The sequence below is a fragment of the Chiloscyllium plagiosum genome, unplaced genomic scaffold (assembly GCF_037043375.1).
Source record: "Chiloscyllium plagiosum isolate Xiang-an unplaced genomic scaffold, Cpla_swu_hap1 HiC_scaffold_7, whole genome shotgun sequence".
Lineage (NCBI taxonomy): Eukaryota > Metazoa > Chordata > Chondrichthyes > Orectolobiformes > Hemiscylliidae > Chiloscyllium > Chiloscyllium plagiosum.
The window spans coordinates 78,476,713-78,489,192 of NW_028270145.1; the positions used below are offsets into that span (position 1 = coordinate 78,476,713).

At 40.1% G+C, this 12,480-nt stretch overlaps 1 protein-coding gene across 3 annotated transcripts in view; it reads right to left on the reverse strand.

Moving 5' to 3' along the window:
* The window catches only part of nckap5l (NCK-associated protein 5-like), a 643,060-nt gene that overhangs the window by 491,628 nt on the left and 138,952 nt on the right, over positions 1 to 12,480 (reverse strand). The window contains exon 1 of one of the 3 annotated variants that reach the window (XM_043694062.2): positions 52 to 401. The exons of the other annotated variants lie outside the window; for them this stretch is intronic. The gene's annotated coding sequence lies outside the window, so the exon portion shown is untranslated. Of the gene's footprint in view, positions 1 to 51; positions 402 to 12,480 lie in introns of those variants that run through there. 3 annotated transcript variants of the gene reach the window in all.

Genomic DNA, 12,480 nt, shown 5'->3' on the forward strand with positions numbered 1-12,480 from the left:
TACCATAAATTCAATAGTGCCAGAATATATTGCAAGGTTTATGCTTCTTACCCAGACTATGAGAAAACATCCTTAGAGCAGAGGTCTTTCACATAACAGAGTAATCCTCAAAGCAATCAAACAGCACCAAACAAAGATCCAGAGTTGATAAACTTTCTCTCCAGTTTGCAGTCCAAACCCTGCCACAGCAGTGAAAACAATCTCTCCCTTTGCTTTGTTGTGCTTCACTGATTTCTCAGGGAGAGGGGCACTTAACATGTGTTTAGGGACGGCCGCTGGCTTTGAAGGTGGCAGTTTCCTCGGGGAGCGGAGCTTACAGCAGATCAAGAGCGTACTGCTGATGCTCTGTGTGCGATCCTACAACTGGGCCTATTAATTCTTGTCCCTAAGAAACTACCGTGGATCTGCTGTCGAGTGAAGCCCATCTGCTGCCATCATAATCAGTCTCAACTGAATGGCTCTGACAAATCTGTGCCTGCAGCAGGGGTTAGGGAAGTTGGTGCAGGGGGAAGGGTTATGTTTCTTTTGTCTGCTGAAAACCGGGTTATTGTGAATGGAAAGGCACTTTGGGAAGTGGAATTAAAAAGCTCCATATACCATCCATTTTAAAGACAACAACCATTCCCCATCGCCAAACATTTGTTACTAATGAACTAAATGAACAATTACTCTAATCGGATTAGCAATTTGTAGCATGAAGCATGATGCAGCTAAATGTGTATCTCCAGGGTAATTTATATGAATCAAATTGTTGTATCAGGTGACCAGCAATCACTTTGTGCACCATTCTGACCAAGTACAAATTCTACCCCGGGCAGTAATCAATAAAAAATAGTCATTATTGTTTTCCATGATTCCACCATGTCACATTTTGTTTTCTTCGTAAAGTATCAGTATTATTTCAACTCTGCGCTGCACAAATCTTCATCTGTTGCCTTATTTGCTCAGCCTGTTTATGTGTTCAGTAAAGCACAAAGTGTGTAAATTATAGATTAAGCTATTCAGCAACATGTGAATACACATGCAACTAGTCATGCACTGTATTGTTGTAAAATATTTAAAAATCTAGAAAAGTGAAATGCAGTCGACGTCTATCCATGTTAACCTTTGCTTTCCAATTGGCAGTGATCATTTTGAGAGTGAGAGTTTGATAAAGTTCATGGGAAATATGCTTATTTTTCTGGTCATTTTAAGGCGGCTTAAACCATGCTTAAGCCTCGAATTTACCTATTCCTGTTTTCTGTGACCATTTGATAAACCTTAAAACATCCCATCTGATTTCAAGTCAATCTTTTTCAAGTGTCTTTGCAGGGTATGAGCCTCAAACATCAGACCTCAGTCCAATTTCTACCTTATCTCCATAGGTCTGTTTACAGCTAGAACATAAACTTTAGTGTTAAAGTGAGCCAAATATTCCCAGCTTTCCAAATATTAAAAAAGAACGAAGCAAAATATTATCCTTGCTCTTATTTTAAAACCATAGGAAAGGTTACATTTGCTAGTAATTTCCCAACTAGAGTTGGCTGTGTGCTAATGATTCCCATTTTATATTTTCCTTTATTTTTCCTCATTCAGTCTGACCTTAGCTACATTATTTCTTTTATTCTGACCAATTTGTTGGGCCCACCCATTCCCCAGCCCCTCATCTCCAGTGCTTTGAAAACCCACCCAAATTGAATAACATGTTTTTTTATAAAAGCTGAAATGATCTAATTTGGCATTAATTCCCTATAACATTGTGACCTTAAAACCTGTTCACTGGGAAATTGCAGACCTCTACATGATACAAAAGATAATCATATACCACCAATTCTATCTCAATAACTGTGATGGATAACTGAAAGATTTCATTGTTGTAGTTTTATTTTGGTTTATGTTTCTTCTCAGCTATTAAAAACATAAATAAATCAGAGATAAATAAAGTTTGCAACTACTTCAAGTCAAGAAATTTGTATTACAGCTACACTCTCCACTTCTCATTTCAAAGTAAGCTTTATCTATGCAACTAAATTGATAAAAGATTTGCTGAAAATATGTTTATTGACTAAATCCCAAAATAGTTACTGCCTTTAGCATCTAGAATTTTATAGTGTCTTAATTGGTTACGTGTGCGCAAGAGTAATGCAAACTTTTATAATTAATTCCACTATGGCACAGCCATCATTTTTACCACAGGACACAAACAAAAATCATTCCCATCCACAAAAAAATGGTATATACTGTTCACTATCATTGCAGGCGATGGAGTTAAGTGAATTTAATACTCACCATCCTGCCCATTGTCTTTTATACTGATGTGGATTAGTTTTTATTTCATGTTGGTCAGGAATCATTTCTGGGCCATTCTGAATTCAAGACTTCATAAATATTAATTTACAATAACAGTATTCATTTCAACTGAATTTATATATGAATTCATTTTCTTAAAAAAACACAAAATCAAGTATCGATGATGCTACCTTTCCCTTTAAGAACGCATACAGCTGTGGTACCTATATTATTCTGACAACATAAATTGTTGTAAATTGCCTTTCATCTGAGCTTCAGATATAATTAGAGCAGCTTTAATGTTTTAAGATAAAAACTTGCACTGTCATCTACACAATGGATTGTGAATATTGTGTGTAAATTGAATTAATTGCCACTTGTACAATATAAGATGCATACATGATCACACAGCATTGCCTTTTGTGAAGGGCACTGCTTGTCACTGGCCACTCGGGTGTTTTCCTATCTTCCTGGTGGTGGAAATTGAATAAAGATTCGTGCACCTTGTGTCTCACACCTGCACACACACACACACACCATGGGTGCTGGGGAAAAAATAAGCACTACCGCAGTTAGGTGGTAGTGTGGGGGTTAAAAGAAAGAAGAGAAAAAAAAAGAAAAAAAGAAACAAAATAAGGTGCATACAACATGGATTCACTGATATATCAGCAGAGGTGATGGTATAAAGAAGGATTTGTGAAAGAAAAGCTTTTTTTCCGACGAGGAGTGAGAAGGTTGAGCAGATAAAAAAGATTTAAATTTGCAATAGGTAAATATGGATAGATTGCATCCACTTTCAGTAAGATAAAGTAATGACAGAGAACAACTTTAAGAAAATTTCAATGACTGCTTCATACAAATACTGCAGTGGTACTGTAAAAGTGGACTAAATTAGTATTGTACAGAAATAATGTGGAGTGATATATCTTGGATGTGAAATTCCAATTCACCCTGGAAACTGAAGATTTACATCTGATTTATAATTTTCCACCTATCCCACTGAAAGTGCAGAGTGGGGGATGAAACATCATCTCACCACAGTGGTACACCATTGACCCAGTCAAGTTTTTGAGTTACAAGTATTAGTGAAATAATTCATTGCACTGCCTGGCCTCAATGACATTGGTTTTCCAGTCTCCTTATGTCTAGAAGCAAATGATGGTAATTATGCAGTTAGTTTGTGCCCACCCATATATGGGTCAACATATCCCATAACTTTATCTTTGTAACCTCATTAGCCACAAACAAGGACCCACACGAATAGCCAATGTTGCTCCTTTGTTTAAGAAGGGCAAACATGGATAATGCAGGAAATTATACGCCAGTGAGTCTTACATCAGTTGAAGGAAATTGTTGGAGAAGATTCTTAGCAACACGATTTACTCACATTTGGAAAAGAATGAACATATTAGGGATAGTCAACATGGATTTATGCAAGGGAGATCTTCACTCACAAATTTGATTGAGTAAGTAGCATTTGAATCATATAGTATGGAAGCAGACCATTCAACCCATCAAGTCAACACCAACCCTCTGAAATGCATCCCACCCAGACCTAGGCTCCTCCGCTCTACCCCTGCATTTCCCATGGCTAATCTACCTAAATCCCTACCAATGTGAAGTAGCAATGCTAACCACTGAGAAACCCCAGAATCAATTAACTCCTTTTAGCTTGCTAAGGTAAAGGAAAAATACAATGCTTGATGGAAATAAGAAATAAATATAGAAAATGTTCTTCAGAATTAAATGAAAGAGTTACTTTCAACTCAAAATGTTAACTCGGTTTCCATAGATGTTGCCAGACCTGCTGAATATTTCCAGCACTTTCTGTTTTTATTTTTTTCCTTTCTTGTTCTGTGTGGCATTATCAATGTGTATAACAGGACAACTCAAACTGACGTCACATGTAAACACATCATTAATATGTCTCTTTTTGCAGATTAGCTGACAGCAACTGGGAGGAATTTCGAATATGTCACCATCAAATTATCAAGGAGCATTTCTTTCATTATATTTAACTTCATTTCTCTCCACTTCATTTCTTTTTGTTATAGGTAACAGCAATCAATAAGTTAAATTGCGTTTATTTAAAGGGAAGAACATGGAGCTGAATTATCAGGTTTCACTGAAGACAAAATAATAGGCATGGAAGCCAAAATTCTCATCACTAGCAATAATCACCAGGCAATAGGTACCCAGTTCAGATTAGTGTGGCGCTGGAAAAGCACAGCAGATCAAGTAGCATCCGAGGAGCAGGAAAATCGACGTTTCAGGCAAAAGCCCTTCAGGAATGACACAGCCTGACCTGCTGTGTTTTTTCCAGCACCACTCTAATCTCGACTCTGATCTCCAGCATCTGCAGTCCTCACTTTCACCTAATAGGTACCCAGTTTCCAGTTTTCGAATGGCGTTAGCATCTGTCACCATGGGGCAAAAAGCAGGGAATAAGGCTGACAGAACATTTGGGCAAGAAGCTGGTCACATTCCATGAACAAATAGTTTAGTTAAAGTGTGCACAATATTTCACATGATCAAAGATTCTATACAAGTTTAAGATAAAATTTCATTTTTATCTTTTTTAAAATCTGCTAGTATTTGATCTATTTTCAAAACAGCCTTGTTATCCTTTAGTGTTTTGTTCATCTTGAACACTCCATCACTTTGCTGGACTATTAATTTTACGCTTATTATCCAGGCAGTACATGGCTTCAATAATCTTTTTACCATAACGTACCATCTCACACTTATCTATATTGAAACACATTTGCCAAGAACACATACATTTTCTGGCTTATTAATGTGTTAATATATTTTATTTTAATATTTTCTTGTACACTTTTCTATCTTATCATGCAATACAGGTCTATTAGTTGTAGCAACCTCTACAGATAGGTAAAGCAGTAGAAAGTGATGACTGCAGATGCTGGAGATCAGAGTCGAGAGTATAGTGCTGGAAAAGCACAGCAGGGCAGGCAGCATCCGAGGAGCAGGAGAATCAACATTTCGGGCATAAGCCCTTCATCAGGAATGCCTAGGTAAAGCAGGTAAAGATAGGTAAAGCAGCCTTCTTCAAGATTAGAACATTAACTGACTGAGTTTTATTATTCCGCTGAGAATGTCAGGCTTGCTGACTGGTTTCAACTTTGACAGTTTTTCTGTTCAGTGATTCTTGAAGTTATTTTGTCCATCTGAAACATCACAGCGAAGCCTTAAAGTAAATGCAAAACATTGTAAAGCTGGCAACCTAAAATAATAACAGAAAGTGTTTGGAAAACTCAGCAGGTCCGATTGCAAATGGAGAGAAAATATTTTGTGTCTGATATCACTCTTCTTTAAAAATCTGAGTCTTGTCATAGAGTGATAGAGTCATACAGCACGAAAACAGACCCTCTGGTGTTCCCAAATTAAACTAGTCCCACCTGCCTAGCTTGGCCCATATCTCTCCAAATTTTTCCTATTCATGAACTTATCCGAACCTGTCCATGATAAGATAACCTCACAACCACCTAGCTGCTTTCTCCCAACCCCTTCCTTTATTGATATATTTGTAAGCAAAGTAATGAACAAAAAACTGAAGCTGGGGGCACATTTGGGTCATTTTTATCTATTTCTCTCCCAAGTCTGAGTTTTGCTAAAGCACAGTAAATTAATAAAATATGGTGCTTTCTAACCAGTATCCAATAATAATTATTCATATGTCAATCAAGTCATATACTCTCCCTGAAAAAGATTTTAATTAAATATCTAATGTCATTTAAGGTTCATTGTTCGATGTAACTTTACCTCACATATTTGAGATGGAGAGAACTTCGAGCTCCATTATATTCTGTTTCATGCTGCATTCTAAACATGTGCTATCATGTTTTCCCAAACACTCTGAAAATCTCCTGAAGTGCCTGCAACTAACATATCATCAGCTTTGTAAATTATGGGTTCTGGTGTATATCATCAGAATTTCAGGCACGTACAATGGCAGGTGTGTGAAGTTTTCACCTAACCTCTGAAATATCCACTGAACCTCTGGGGAGAAGTCAATTGAAGCATTCGGTGGGAACCCTCCATCAAAATATCATGCTGACAATTTGGGCAGAATGCTTAACATTGACATTTTTTTTCCAATCGGGCTTTGGAATGTCTAGAAACATCTTCACTCATACAAAAGCAAAGTACTGTAGATACTATAATTTTGAGTTAAAAACATACAAAAACAGAAGTTGCTGGAAAAGCTCAGCAGGTCTGGCAGCATTTGTGAAGAGAAATCAAAGTTAATGATTCTAGTCCAGTGACTCTTCCTCAGAACTGATGGTAGCTTGGAAAATGTTGGTTTATATGCAGAAGATGGGATGGAGGGAGGAAGTAAGGGATAAATGGTACGTGGGGATGGAGCCCAAAGAAAGAAGAACAGTTCGACAGACAAAGGATCAATAACGATCTGGCTGGGAGGATGAATAGCTGTTAAAGAAGACTGTTAGTGGCTAACAGTAGGTAGTGTGAAATGGCAGACTGTGTGATAACAAGGCCAATGTCACGACGACAGTTCTCAATGTGCAGGTCGAGTGCAGGTAAAAGGCCAGAGGGATGGGTCCAGATGGAGGCTGAGTGTTGGAGCTGGGTGAAGAGACCTGTTGGGACGGAGAAAGGATCTTGTCCAAAGAAATGGGCGCGGAGGTGAAGATGATGGAAGAAGAGTTCAACATCATGCTGAGACTGTTAAATACTGATGCTCAGCAGGTCTGGCAGCATCCCAGGAGAGAGAAACATTTAACTTTTCAGGTCAATGATCATTCATCAAAATTAGGTTCTGTTTGCCATTTCTGATAAAATGTCATTGATTTGAAACATTAACTTAAAAGCTGAATTCAATCAGAAATTGACTAAATGTTCATTTTAATGATTTTCGAGGAAGTTCCTGTCTGAACTCTAAGGATATTTGTCACCTTATTTTTTCCAAAACTTACCCCACTATTTGATTTGGAGATGCAATGGATGAATGGGCACTGCACAACAATCAACAGACAGGAGGGTTCCCTCCCAGTTGGGGAACACTTCAGTGGTCCAGGACATTCAGCCTCGGACCTTCGGGTGACCATCCTCCAAGGTGGACTTCGGGACAGGCAGCAGAGAAAAGTAGCCGAGCAGAGGCTGATAGCTAAGTTCGGTGCCCATTGGAAGGGCCTCAACCGGGACCTTGGGTTCATGTCACATTACAGGTGACCACCATTGCACTATACACACACACAGATACTCCTACACACACACTCTCACATACACACAGACACATGTACACACAGACACACGTACACACAGATGTGCACACAGACACCCACACACACCCTTACAAACATACACATTCCCACACTCACACATGCACCCCCTTATAGACTTAAGACACTCTGCACTCACTACACACACACACATACACATACACTTTCTCACACTCACAACCCCCAACCCAGACAGACAGACAGACACACACACAGACAGACAAAGACCCACATGCACACATATATTTTGTGGGGTGAATTTGTACTTGCAGGGTTACATTGTACTTTGCTCAAAAAATGCATGCATTCATGGAGAACTCTGAGCTCAAAAACTGCATGAATTTATGTAAAACTCCGTTATCTCACTTTTTAGATTAGAATCAATCTAAGCATCATGGCATAGACAGAGAACACAGGGGGCTAACACCTTCAACATATTGTCAAGCTATCACCATTGTTAACAGCTAACCCGAGAATGCAACTTTTTTAAAGAAAGGTTTTGTGATTTACACATAAAAGAAGTGAAACTATCACTGTATTCTAACAGATGAAAGGCTTCACAGACAATCAATTTTTCAATATATAATTTCAGGTACATCACACTGTAAATTTTTGCTAAAAATTCCGTGTTACGATTGAGCCCTCCACTACCGCCTGATGAAGGAGCGTCGCTTCCAATTAAACCTGTTGGACTATAACCTGGTGTTGTGTGATTTTTAACTTTGTTACCCCACTATACTTATGCACCATGCCTTTATGACAGCTCACTCCTCATATCCTTCCTTTTCCCAGTGACAGAGTATTCACCCCTGCTGCCAGCTCCCGGAATTCCTGGCACTGACACCATTTTTATTGCCTCAACAGGTCAAGCAATGCCAGCCAAGAGTTATCTTCTACTATCCCCATCATGGAAGGGGAACAAAAAAGAAACAGTTCTCAATGTACATAAATAGCACATCTTCAACTCATTGCAAATGCAACTGTACACTTATAAATCTATCACTATTTAAGAACCAAGCTGCACAGCTTACCCACCCTTAACCTCATCACATCCTCAAACCCTGCCTAAGGGAATACTATCTTTCTCAAGTGCCCAGGGTAGTTTAACATCTTTTCATAATTCCATGTGCGACCGCCGCATAATGAAAACACTTCAACTGGTTGACAACCTTCACCTTTATTCAGCAACAGCAAAAACAAAGGAAAAAAACAAACAAATGGAAGGTACATTTGCCTCTGGGAACAAACAGGGCTGTTTGCCTTTCGATCAGCTGCAAGTTTATAATCAATGAGTGACCACTGCACTCACCTCAATCTACAGGAATCGGGTATCAACTAAATCCTGTTTGTATTTCCTGTGCATGATGTTACAATAGTCTTTCACACTGAAGGGGAAATTCCTCTAGTTCAACATCTTCATCTTCCTCCTGAGAAGACTACTACCACTCTCCCAGCTCTTCAGATCTTCTCTTCTATCACTTATATGACCTAGAGTGGCCAGATATCCACTCAGATTTTCATGTCAGTATTGTTCATGTGTAGTTTCCATCTGACATGTGGGAGTATGGGAAATGACATATAAAGAAGGAAAGATTAGTTAATAATGGCATGCTGGTAAACACAAATGTTTACAAAGTGCCAAGTGGATAATCCATCTTGACCTCCTTGAGTAGTCCCCAGCATCACTGTTGCCAGTCTTCAACCAATTCGATTCACTCCATGTGACATCAAGACATGGTTGGAGGAACTGGGTACTGCAAAGGCTATGGGCCCTGACAATATTGTGGCAATAGTATTGGAGCCTTCTTCTCCAGAATTTGCTGCCCCATCTGGCCAAGCTATTCCAGCACAGTTGTAACACTGGCATCTACCCAACAATGTGGAAAAATTCTCAGGTACGTACTGTACATGAAAAGCAGGATAAATCCAACCCAGGCAGTCTACTCTTGATCATCACTAAGGTGATGGAAGGTGTCAACAACAATGCAATCAAGCAGCACCTACTCAGCAATAATCTGCTCAGTGATGCCCAGCGTGAGGTTCACTAGGACCACACGGCTCACAACCTTATTACAAGCTTGGTTCAAACATGGACAAAAGAGCTGAATTCCAGAGGTGAGGTGAGAGTGACAGACCTTGACATCAGGGCCACATTCGACCAAATGTGGCGTCAAGGACTCCTGGCAAAACTGGAATCAATGTGTCGGGGGTATGGGGGCAAACACTCCACTAAGTTGGAGTTGTACCTACATATAGGAAGACGATTGTGGTAGTTGGAGGTCAGTCATCTCAGCTCCAGGACATCTTTGCAGGAGTTCCTCATTGTCCTCAACCCAACCATCTTCAGCTGCGTTATCAATGACATTTCCCCCATCATAAGATCTGAAGTGGAGATGCTCGCTGATTGCACAGTGTTCAGCACCATTTGTGACTCCTCAGAAGCACTCCATGTTCAAATGTTACAAGATCTGGACATTACCCAGCTTTGGGCTGACAAGTGACAAGTAACATGTGTGCCATACAATGACCTTCTCCAATTAGAGACAATCTAACTACAGCCTCTTGACATTCAATGGTATTACCATCAGTGAATTCCGACTATTGACATTCACAGTTACCATTGAAGAGAAACTCAAATGGACTCGCCATATAAATATAGTGGCGAGAAGAGCAGGTCAGAGGTTAGGAATACTGCGGTGAGTAACTCACCTCCTGACTCCCAAAGCCTGTCCAACATCTACAAGGCACAAGTCAGGAGTGTGATGGAATACTCCCCACTTGCCTGCAACTCCAACAACACTCAAAAAGCTTAACATCCAGAACAAAGCAGCCACTTTCATATCACATCCATAAGCATTCACTCCCCCCACTACTGACACTACTGACACTCACTGGCAGCAGTGTGTACTACCTACAAGATGCACTGCAGAAATTCACCAAAGATTCTTAGACAGCATCTTCCAAATCTATCTGTCCACCTAGAAGGGTAAGGGCAGCAGAAACGTGGGAACATTATCCCCGTGCAAATTCCCTTCCAAGCCACTCACCATCCTGACTTGGAACACAGGCGGCATGGTGGCTCAGTGGCTAGCACTGCTGCCTCAGTGCCAGGGACACATGTTCGATTCCCAGCTCGAGCAACTGTCTATGTGGAGTTTGCACATTCTCCCCATGGGTTTCCTCTGGGTTCTCTGGTTTCCTCCCACAATCCAAAAGATGTGCAGGTCAGGTGAATTAGCTATGCTAAATGCCCATAGTTTTAGGCGCATTAGTCAGGGGTAAATATAGGGTGGGGGAATGGGTCTGAGTGGGTTACACTTTGAAGGGTCAGTGTGGACTTGTTGGGCTGAAGGGCCTGTTTCCATATAGTAGGGAATCTAATATATTACATTCTTTCACTGTCATTGTGTAAATCATCCTGACATTCCCTCCCTCAGGACAATTTGGGTCAACCTACAGCATAGAGAGTCATAGAGAAACAGACCCTTCAGTCCAACTCGTCCATGCTGACCAGATATCCCAACCCAATCTTGCCCTACCTGCCAACACCTGGCCTATATCCCTCCAAACCCTTTCTATTCATATACCCGTCCAGATGCCTTTTAAATGTTACAATTGTACTAGCCTCCACCACTTCCTTGTTCCATACATGTACCATCCTCTGAATGAAAAAGTTGCCCCTTAGGTCTCTTTTACATCTTTCCCCTCTCACCCTAAACCTATGACCTCTAGTCCTGGATTCACCCACTTTTGTCTATTTATCCTAACCATTTCCCTCATGATTTTATAAACCTCTATAATGTCACCCCTCAGCCTCTGAAGCTCCAAGGAAAACAGCCCCAACCTATTCAAGCTCTCCCTGTAGCTCAAATCCCCCAACCCTGGCAACATCTTTGTAGATCTTTCCAATATAGGAAGGAGAGCAGAATTGCATGCAATATTCCAACAGTGACCTAACCAATGACCTGTACAACTGCAACATGACCTCCCAACACAATACTCAATACTCTGACCAATAAAGGAAAGCATACCAAATGCCTTCTTCACTATCCTATCTACCTGCGACTCCACTTTCAAGGAGCAATAAACCTGCACTCCAAAGTCTCTTTTTTCAGCAGCACTCCCAGTAGTTCAAGAGCCAGCTCACTACCACCTTCTCAAGAGCATCTGAGGCCAGCCAGCAAAGCCCATGTCCCGCAGGTGAATGAAAAGAATATACTGAAAAAAGTGCTGGAGGTACTCAGCAGGACTGGCCACATCCGTGGAGAGAGAGAGGAAAACAGAATTAATGTTTTCAGTTTAGTGTGACTCTCCTTCATTAATGAATTAATTGGATTTCCAAAAAACTATAAACATCTTTATGTTTGCCAGATAGGTCTGAACCAGTGAAGAGTTTTTCCCTGATACCTCTTGATTCCAGTTTTGCTGGGGCTGCTTGATGCCACATTCAGTCGAATGGGACTTTGATGTCAAGGGCTGTCACTCTTTTGCTTTTATCCAATTAATTTGTCCCTAATGCTGTAAATACAAAATAAAATTAGAAAGTGATCCAATGAGGATATCCCACACAGTCATGTGCAACTAGGTACTCTAGCGCAGACTACCATATTATCCTCCAACATACAGCAACACAAACTTCTGAGAGAGATGAAAGAAAGAAGAAAACAGAGGAAACATGCTGTAATCTCTAAATTAAGCTTCAGATAACTATAGTGATCATCTTATAGTACATTCAATGCCCAACTATTTCTTCGGCAATGTGATATCAGCCTCATCTAGAAACTTGTGTGCCTCTCAAATTACTGTACAGAATGTGCATTCACTGCATAAATGAGCAACTTTTCTTAAACATCCATGACCCTCTACAAAAAGCAAACCTCTGACATTCAATCAGTTCCATGCATATGTAATTTATGCACTTCTCTCCTGATTGTTTCTACTCTAATTT